Below are 9,244 nucleotides of genomic sequence, written 5' to 3'. Positions count from 1 at the left end.
CCTTTTTCTATAGAAAAAAATTCCTCAGTAGGCTGAGGACGCTTTTTTCTATAGAAAAAAATTCGTCATGAAGCAAAGAAAATTTTTTTCTATAGAAAAAAATCCTCAGTGGGCTGAGGACACTTTTTTCTATAGAAAAAAAAACCTCAGTAGGCTAAGGACGCTTTTTTCTATAGAAAAAAAAATTCCTCAGTTGGCTGAGGACACTTTTTTCTATAGAAAAAAATTTCTCAGTAGGCTGAGGACGCCTTTTTCTATAGAGGACACTTTTTTCTATAGAAAAAAATTCCTCATGAGGCAGAGAAAATTTTTTCTATAGAAAAAAACCTTAGTAGGCTGAGGACACTTTTTTCTATTTTTTTTCTATAGAAAAAAACCTCAGTAGGCTGAGGACACTTTTTTCTACAGACAAAAATTCTTCAGTTGGCTGAGGACACTTTTTTTTCTATGGAAAAAAATTCCTCAGTTGGGTGAGTTCACTTTTTTCTAAAGAAAAAAATTCCTCAGTTGGCCGAGGACACTTTTTTCTATAGAAAAAAATGTCTCAGTAGGCAGAGGATACTTTTTGCTATAGAAAAAATCCTCAGTGGGCTGCGGATACTTTTTTCTATAGAAAAAAATCCTCAGTAGACTGAGGACACTTTTTTCTATAGAAAGAAAAATCCTCAGTAGGCTGAGGACGCTTTCTTCTATAGAAAAATTTCTCAGTAGGCTGATGACACTTTTTTCAACAGAAAAAATTCTTCTGTAGGCTGGGGACAACTTTTCTATAGAAAAAAGTTTTAGTGGGCTGAGGACAATTTTTTCTAAAGAAAAAATTCTTCAGTAGTCTTCTATAGCCTACTGGGGATAGCCTATTGTCCTCAGCCTACTGAGGATTTTTTTCTATATAAAAAGTGTGCTCACACAACTGAGGATTCTTTCTATAGAAAAAAGTGTCCTCAACGTACATAGGATTTTTCCTCCGAAAAAAAATGGGAGCTCAGACTACTGGCGATTTCTATAGAAAAAAGTGTCCCCAAACGACTGAGGACTTTTTTATAGGAAAAAATGTCCTCAGTATACTGAGGAATTTTTTCTATAAATAAAAGAGTCCTCAGACTACTGAGAATTTTTTATGTGGAAAAAAGTGCCCTCAGTCTATTGAAGAATTTTTCTATAGCAAAAAGTGTACTCAGACAACTGAGGATTTTTTGTCTGTAGAAAAAAGTGTGATCACACTACTGAGGATTTTTTTCCCATAGAAAAAAGTGTCCTCAGACTACTGAGGTTTTTTTTCTGAGGAAGTTTTTTGACTACTGAGGAAGTTTTTTTTTATAGAAAAAAGTGTCCCCAAATTCATTCAAATTCGTCAGTAGGGCTGAGGACACTTTTTTCTATAGAAAAACTTGTCCTCAGACTACTGAGGATTTTCTTCTATAAAAAGTTTTCGTCAGACTACTGAAGATTTTTGTCTATAGAAAAAAGTGTCCCCAAACTACTGGTATTTTTTCTTAGAAAAAGGTGTCCTCAGGCTGCTGAGGAATTTTTTTCTATGGAAAAAGTGTCCTCAGACTACTAAGGAATTTTTTCTGAAAAAGAAAGCGTCACAAACTAATGAGAATTTTTTCTATACCAAAAAGTGTCCTCTGACTACAGAGGAATTTTTTCTATAGGAAAAAAGTGTGGTCAGCCTACTGAGGAATTTGAATTTTTGTTTCAGTTTATTACTTTTATGGACGTTTGTACTTTTATACCCCACAGTCTTTTTATGGGTTAATTATAGTTTTCAATTGCCAACATTTTAAAGTGCTATTAATTAATATTCAATTGCCTGCAACACATTGTAATTATCGATGCTCAGTAATAAACATGTTTTTAGAATACCATGTAAATGTCAGAAGATCAATGGAGTAGATTTGTTAAAATAATGACGGATAAATGTACATATGTATGTTTATTCACATGATTCCACAAACAATTATTGCACCTGTTCTGAGATATAATAATGAATAAAACACATTGATCCGAATTATATTATAAATGGAGGACAACTACCTTGTTGATACCCTATAGAGATAGAGAAATAAATTTGATATTTAATTATGTTAGTCAATATTATCTTCATAAGAAATTGTATCGTTAAATTTTCGCAGCTTCATATGATAATTCCGCTTGTTATAATAACAAATATCGGTCATTTACATTATCCCAGAATCTATATGACATGATAACATTTTATAGAGGTACTAAAATGATTAACAGAAAACTGTACTCGGAGTCTCAATATGATATTGACAATATCTCATTTCTGCTTTATTTGTTATTTGTTCGTACAACACGAATGGTGCTTTCATCGAAGAAACGAATAACATCTCAAGGACTTGAACTTTGTGAAAGATAATAAAAACTATTTTTTCGAGATAGAGAAACTGAGTAATTCTAGTTTTAGCCAATTTGTCTGGTCTTTGATAGATCAGTCAATAAGGCACGCAATTGTTTAATGTACCTTCGTACACACATGTACAAGTGTACAGACAATTACGTATGAAAAACAATCGAAATCAAAACATAATCACTGGGAATGATTTCGTAAAAAGAATCAGTTGAAGAATGTCGAACGATAAAGATCCATCGTTGGTACTAGAAAATTTAACTTTTCAAGTGCAACAATTTAATACACAAATTAATGAATGTAGACAAATATTATCTCATTTTTATATCTCAGAGATAATACATATACGAGTACATATGTATACTGTGGTTAAGAAGCATGATGTTTTTTTCTATAGAAAAAATTCTCAGACCACAGGTCTGATGGTTTTTTCTATAGAAAAAATTCTCAGACCACAGGTCTGATGGTTTTTTCTATAGAAAAAATTCTCAGACCACAGGTCTGATGGTTTTTTTCTATAGAAAAAATTCTCAGACCACAGGTCTGATGGTTTTTTCTATAGAAAAAATTCTCAGACCACAGGTCTGATGGTTTTTTTCTATAGAAAAAATTCTCAGACCACAGGTCTGATGGTTTTTTCTATAGAAAAAATTCTCAGACCACAGGTCTGATGGTTTTTTCTATAGAAAAAATTCTCAGACCACAGGTTCTGATGGTTTTTTCTATAGAAAAAAATTCTCAGACCACAGGTCTGATGGTTTTTTTCTATAGAAAAAATTCTCAGACCACAGGTCTGATGGTTTTTTCTATAGAAAAAATTCTCAGACCACAGGTCTGATGGTTTTTTCTATAGAAAAAATTCTCAGACCACAGGTCTGATGGTTTTTTTCTATAGAAAAAATTCTCAGACCACAGGTCTGATGGTTTTTTCTATAGAAAAAATTCTCAGACCACAGGTCTGATGGTTTTTTCTATAGAAAAAATTCTCAGACCACAGGTCTGATGGTTTTTTCTATAGAAAAAATTCTCAGACCACAGGTCTGATGGTTTTTTCTATAGAAAAAATTCTCAGACCACAGGTCTGATGGTTTTTTCTATAGAAAAAATTCTCAGACCACAGGTCTGATGGTTTTTTCTATAGAAAAAATTCTCAGACCACAGGTCTGATGGTTTTTTCTATAGAAAAAATTCTCAGACCACAGGTCTGATGGTTTTTTCTATAGAAAAAATTCTCAGACCACAGGTCTGATGGTTTTTTCTATAGAAAAAATTCTCAGACCACAGGTCTGATGGTTTTTTCTATAGAAAAAATTCTCAGACCACAGGTCTGATGGTTTTTTCTATAGAAAAAATTCTCAGACCACAGGTCTGATGGTTTTTTCTATAGAAAAAATTCTCAGACCACAGGTCTGATGGTTTTTTCTATAGAAAAAATTCTCAGACCACAGGTCTGATGGTTTTTTTCTATAGAAAAAATTCTCAGACCACAGGTCTGATGGTTTTTTCTATAGAAAAAATTCTCAGACCACAGGTCTGATGGTTTTTTCTATAGAAAAAATTCTCAGACCACAGGTCTGATGGTTTTTTCTATAGAAAAAATTCTCAGACCACAGGTCTGATGGTTTTTTCTATAGAAAAAATTCTCAGACCACAGGTCTGATGGTTTTTTCTATAGAAAAAATTCTCAGACCACAGGTCTGATGGTTTTTTCTATAGAAAAAAATTCTCAGACCACAGGTCTGATGGTTTTTTCTATAGAAAAAATTCTCAGACCACAGGTCTGATGGTTTTTTCTATAGAAAAAATTCTCAGACCACAGGTCTGATGGTTTTTTCTATAGAAAAAATTCTCAGACCACAGGTCTGATGGTTTTTTCTATAGAAAAAATTCTCAGACCACAGGTCTGATGGTTTTTTCTATAGAAAAAATTCTCAGACCACAGGTCTGATGGTTTTTTCTATAGAAAAAATTCTCAGACCACAGGTCTGATGGTTTTTTCTATAGAAAAAATTCTCAGACCACAGGTCTGATGGTTTTTTCTATAGAAAAAATTCTCAGACCACAGGTCTGATGGTTTTTTCTATAGAAAAAATTCTCAGACCACAGGTCTGATGGTTTTTTTCTATAGAAAAAAATTCTCAGACCACAGGTCTGATGGTTTTTTTCTATAGAAAAAATTCTCAGACCACAGGTCTGATGGTTTTTTCTATAGAAAAAATTCTCAGACCACAGGTCTGATGGTTTTTTCTATAGAAAAAATTCTCAGACCACAGGTCTGATGGTTTTTTCTATAGAAAAAATTCTCAGACCACAGGTCTGATGGTTTTTTCTATAGAAAAATTCTCAGACCACAGGTCTGATGGTTTTTTCTATAGAAAAAATTCTCAGACCACAGGTCTGATGGTTTTTTCTATAGAAAAAATTCTCAGACCACAGGTCTGATGGTTTTTTCTATAGAAAAAATTCTCAGACCACAGGTCTGATGGTTTTTTCTATAGAAAAAATTCTCAGACCACAGGTCTGATGGTTTTTTCTATAGAAAAAATTCTCAGACCACAGGTCTGATGGTTTTTCTATAGAAAAAATTCTCAGACCACAGGTCTGATGGTTTTTTCTATAGAAAAAATTCTCAGACCACAGGTCTGATGGTTTTTTCTATAGAAAAAATTCTCAGACCACAGGTCTGATGGTTTTTTTCTATAGAAAAAATTCTCAGACCACAGGTCTGATGGTTTTTTCTATAGAAAAAATTCTCAGACCACAGGTCTGATGGTTTTTTCTATAGAAAAAATTCTCAGACCACAGGTCTGATGGTTTTTTCTATAGAAAAAATTCTCAGACCACAGGTCTGATGGTTTTTTTCTATAGAAAAAATTCTCAGACCACAGGTCTGATGGTTTTTTCTATAGAAAAAAATTCTCAGACCACAGGTCTGATGGTTTTTCTATAGAAAAAAATTCTCAGACCACAGGTCTGATGGTTTTTTCTATAGAAAAAATTCTCAGACCACAGGTCTGATGGTTTTTTCTATAGAAAAAATTCTCAGACCACAGGTCTGATGGTTTTTTCTATAGAAAAAATTCTCAGACCACAGGTCTGATGGTTTTTTCTATAGAAAAAATTCTCAGACCACAGGTCTGATGGTTTTTTCTATAGAAAAAATTCTCAGACCACAGGTCTGATGGTTTTTTCTATAGAAAAAAATTCTCAGACCACAGGTCTGATGGTTTTTTTCTATAGAAAAAATTCTCAGACACAGGTCTGATGGTTTTTTTCTATAGAAAAAATTCTCAGACACAGGTCTGATGGTTTTTCTATAGTAGAAAAAATTCTCAGACCACAGGTCTGATGGTTTTTTCTATAGAAAAAATTCTCAGACCACAGGTCTGATGGTTTTTTCTATAGAAAAAATTCTCAGACCACAGGTCTGATGGTTTTTTCTATAGAAAAAATTCTCAGACCACAGGTCTGATGGTTTTTTCTATAGAAAAAATTCTCAGACCACAGGTCTGATGGTTTTTTCTATAGAAAAAATTCTCAGACCACAGGTCTGATGGTTTTTTCTATAGAAAAAATTCTCAGACCACAGGTCTGATGGTTTTTTCTATAGAAAAAATTCTCAGACCACAGGTCTGATGGTTTTTTCTATAGAAAAAATTCTCAGACCACAGGTCTGATGGTTTTTTCTATAGAAAAAATTCTCAGACCACAGGTCTGATGGTTTTTTCTATAGAAAAAATTCTCAGACCACAGGTCTGATGGTTTTTTCTATAGAAAAAATTCTCAGACCACAGGTCTGATGGTTTTTTCTATAGAAAAAATTCTCAGACCACAGGTCTGATGGTTTTTTCTATAGAAAAAATTCTCAGACCACAGGTCTGATGGTTTTTTCTATAGAAAAAATTCTCAGACCACAGGTCTGATGGTTTTTTCTATAGAAAAAATTCTCAGACCACAGGTCTGATGGTTTTTTCTATAGAAAAAATTCTCAGACCACAGGTCTGATGGTTTTTTCTATAGAAAAAATTCTCAGACCACAGGTCTGATGGTTTTTTCTATAGAAAAAATTCTCAGACCACAGGTCTGATGGTTTTTTCTATAGAAAAAATTCTCAGACCACAGGTCTGATGGTTTTTTCTATAGAAAAAATTCTCAGACCACAGGTCTGATGGTTTTTTCTATAGAAAAAATTCTCAGACCACAGGTCTGATGGTTTTTTCTATAGAAAAAATTCTCAGACCACAGGTCTGATGGTTTTTTCTATAGAAAAAATTCTCAGACCACAGGTCTGATGGTTTTTTCTATAGAAAAAATTCTCAGACCCCAGGTCTGATGGTTTTTTCTATAGAAAAAATTCTCAGACCACAGGTCTGATGGTTTTTTCTATAGAAAAAATTCTCAGACCACAGGTCTGATGGTTTTTTCTATAGAAAAAATTCTCAGACCCCAGGTCTGATGGTTTTTTCTATAGAAAAAATTCTCAGACCCCAGGTCTGATGGTTTTTTCTATAGAAAAAATTCTCAGACCCCAGGTCTGATGGTTTTTTCTATAGAAAAAATTCTCAGACCCCAGGTCTGATGGTTTTTTCTATAGAAAAAATTCTCAGACCACAGGTCTGATGGTTTTTTCTATAGAAAAAATTCTCAGACCCCAGGTCTGATGGTTTTTTCTATAGAAAAAATTCTCAGACCCCAGGTCTGATGGTTTTTTCTATAGAAAAAATTCTCAGACCCCAGGTCTGATGGTTTTTTCTATAGAAAAAATTCTCAGACCACAGGTCTGATGGTTTTTTCTATAGAAAAAATTCTCAGACCCACAGGTCTGATGGTTTTTTTCTATAGAAAAAATTCTCAGACCCCAGGTCTGATGGTTTTTTCTATAGAAAAAATTCTCAGACCCCAGGTCTGATGGTTTTTTCTATAGAAAAAATTCTCAGACCCCAGGTCTGATGGTTTTTTCTATAGAAAAAATTCTCAGACCCCAGGTCTGATGGTTTTTTCTATAGAAAAAATTCTCAGACCCCAGGTCTGATGGTTTTTTCTATAGAAAAAATTCTCAGACCCCAGGTCTGATGGTTTTTTCTATAGAAAAAATTCTCAGACCCCAGGTCTGATGGTTTTTTCTATAGAAAAAATTCTCAGACCCCAGGTCTGATGGTTTTTTCTATAGAAAAAATTCTCAGACCCCAGGTCTGATGGTTTTTTCTATAGAAAAAATTCTCAGACCCCAGGTCTGATGGTTTTTTCTATAGAAAAAATTCTCAGACCCCAGGTCTGATGGTTTTTTCTATAGAAAAAATTCTCAGACCCCAGGTCTGATGGTTTTTTCTATAGAAAAAATTCTCAGACCCCAGGTCTGATGGTTTTTTCTATAGAAAAAATTCTCAGACCCCAGGTCTGATGGTTTTTTCTATAGAAAAAATTCTCAGACCCCAGGTCTGATGGTTTTTTCTATAGAAAAAATTCTCAGACCCCAGGTCTGATGGTTTTTTCTATAGAAAAAATTCTCAGACCCCAGGTCTGATGGTTTTTTCTATAGAAAAAATTCTCAGACCCCAGGTCTGATGGTTTTTCTATAGAAAAAATTCTCAGACCCCAGGTCTGATGGTTTTTTCTATAGAAAAAATTCTCAGACCCCAGGTCTGATGGTTTTTTCTATAGAAAAAATTCTCAGACCCCAGGTCTGATGGTTTTTTCTATAGAAAAAATTCTCAGACCCAGGTCTGATGGTTTTTTCTATAGAAAAAATTCTCAGACCCCAGGTCTGATGGTTTTTTCTATAGAAAAAATTCTCAGACCCCAGGTCTGATGGTTTTTTTCTATAGAAAAATTCTCAGACCCCAGGTCTGATGGTTTTTTCTATAGAAAAAATTCTCAGACCCCAGGTCTGATGGTTTTTTCTATAGAAAAAATTCTCAGACCCCAGGTCTGATGGTTTTTTCTATAGAAAAAATTCTCAGACCCCAGGTCTGATGGTTTTTTCTATAGAAAAAATTCTCAGACCCCAGGTCTGATGGTTTTTTTCTATAGAAAAAATTCTCAGACCCCAGGTCTGATGGTTTTTTCTATAGAAAAAATTCTCAGACCCCAGGTCTGATGGTTTTTTCTATAGAAAAAATTCTCAGACCCCAGGTCTGATGGTTTTTTCTATAGAAAAAATTCTCAGACCCCAGGTCTGATGGTTTTTTCTATAGAAAAAATTCTCAGACCCCAGGTCTGATGGTTTTTTCTATAGAAAAAATTCTCAGACCCCAGGTCTGATGGTTTTTCTATAGAAAAAATTCTCAGACCCCAGGTCTGATGGTTTTTTCTATAGAAAAAATTCTCAGACCCCAGGTCTGATGGTTTTTTCTATAGAAAAAATTCTCAGACCCCAGGTCTGATGGTTTTTTCTATAGAAAAAATTCTCAGACCCCAGGTCTGATGGTTTTTTCTATAGAAAAAATTCTCAGACCCCAGGTCTGATGGTTTTTTCTATAGAAAAAATTCTCAGACCCCAGGTCTGATGGTTTTTTCTATAGAAAAAATTCTCAGACCCCAGGTCTGATGGTTTTTTCTATAGAAAAAATTCTCAGACCCCAGGTCTGATGGTTTTTTCTATAGAAAAAATTCTCAGACCCCAGGTCTGATGGTTTTTTCTATAGAAAAAATTCTCAGACCCCAGGTCTGATGGTTTTTTCTATAGAAAAAATTCTCAGACCCCAGGTCTGATGGTTTTTTCTATAGAAAAAATTCTCAGACCCCAGGTCTGATGGTTTTTTCTATAGAAAAAATTCTCAGACCCCAGGTCTGATGGTTTTTTCTATAGAAAAAATTCTCAGACCCCAGGTCTGATGGTTTTTTCTATAGAAAAAATTCTCAGACCCCAGG

Source organism: Musca autumnalis, unplaced genomic scaffold, assembly GCF_047663935.1.
Source record: "Musca autumnalis isolate F117 unplaced genomic scaffold, ASM4766393v1 scaffold_1, whole genome shotgun sequence".
Classification (NCBI taxonomy): Eukaryota; Metazoa; Arthropoda; class Insecta; order Diptera; family Muscidae; genus Musca; species Musca autumnalis.
Note: the sequence above shows the minus strand (reverse complement) of the source record.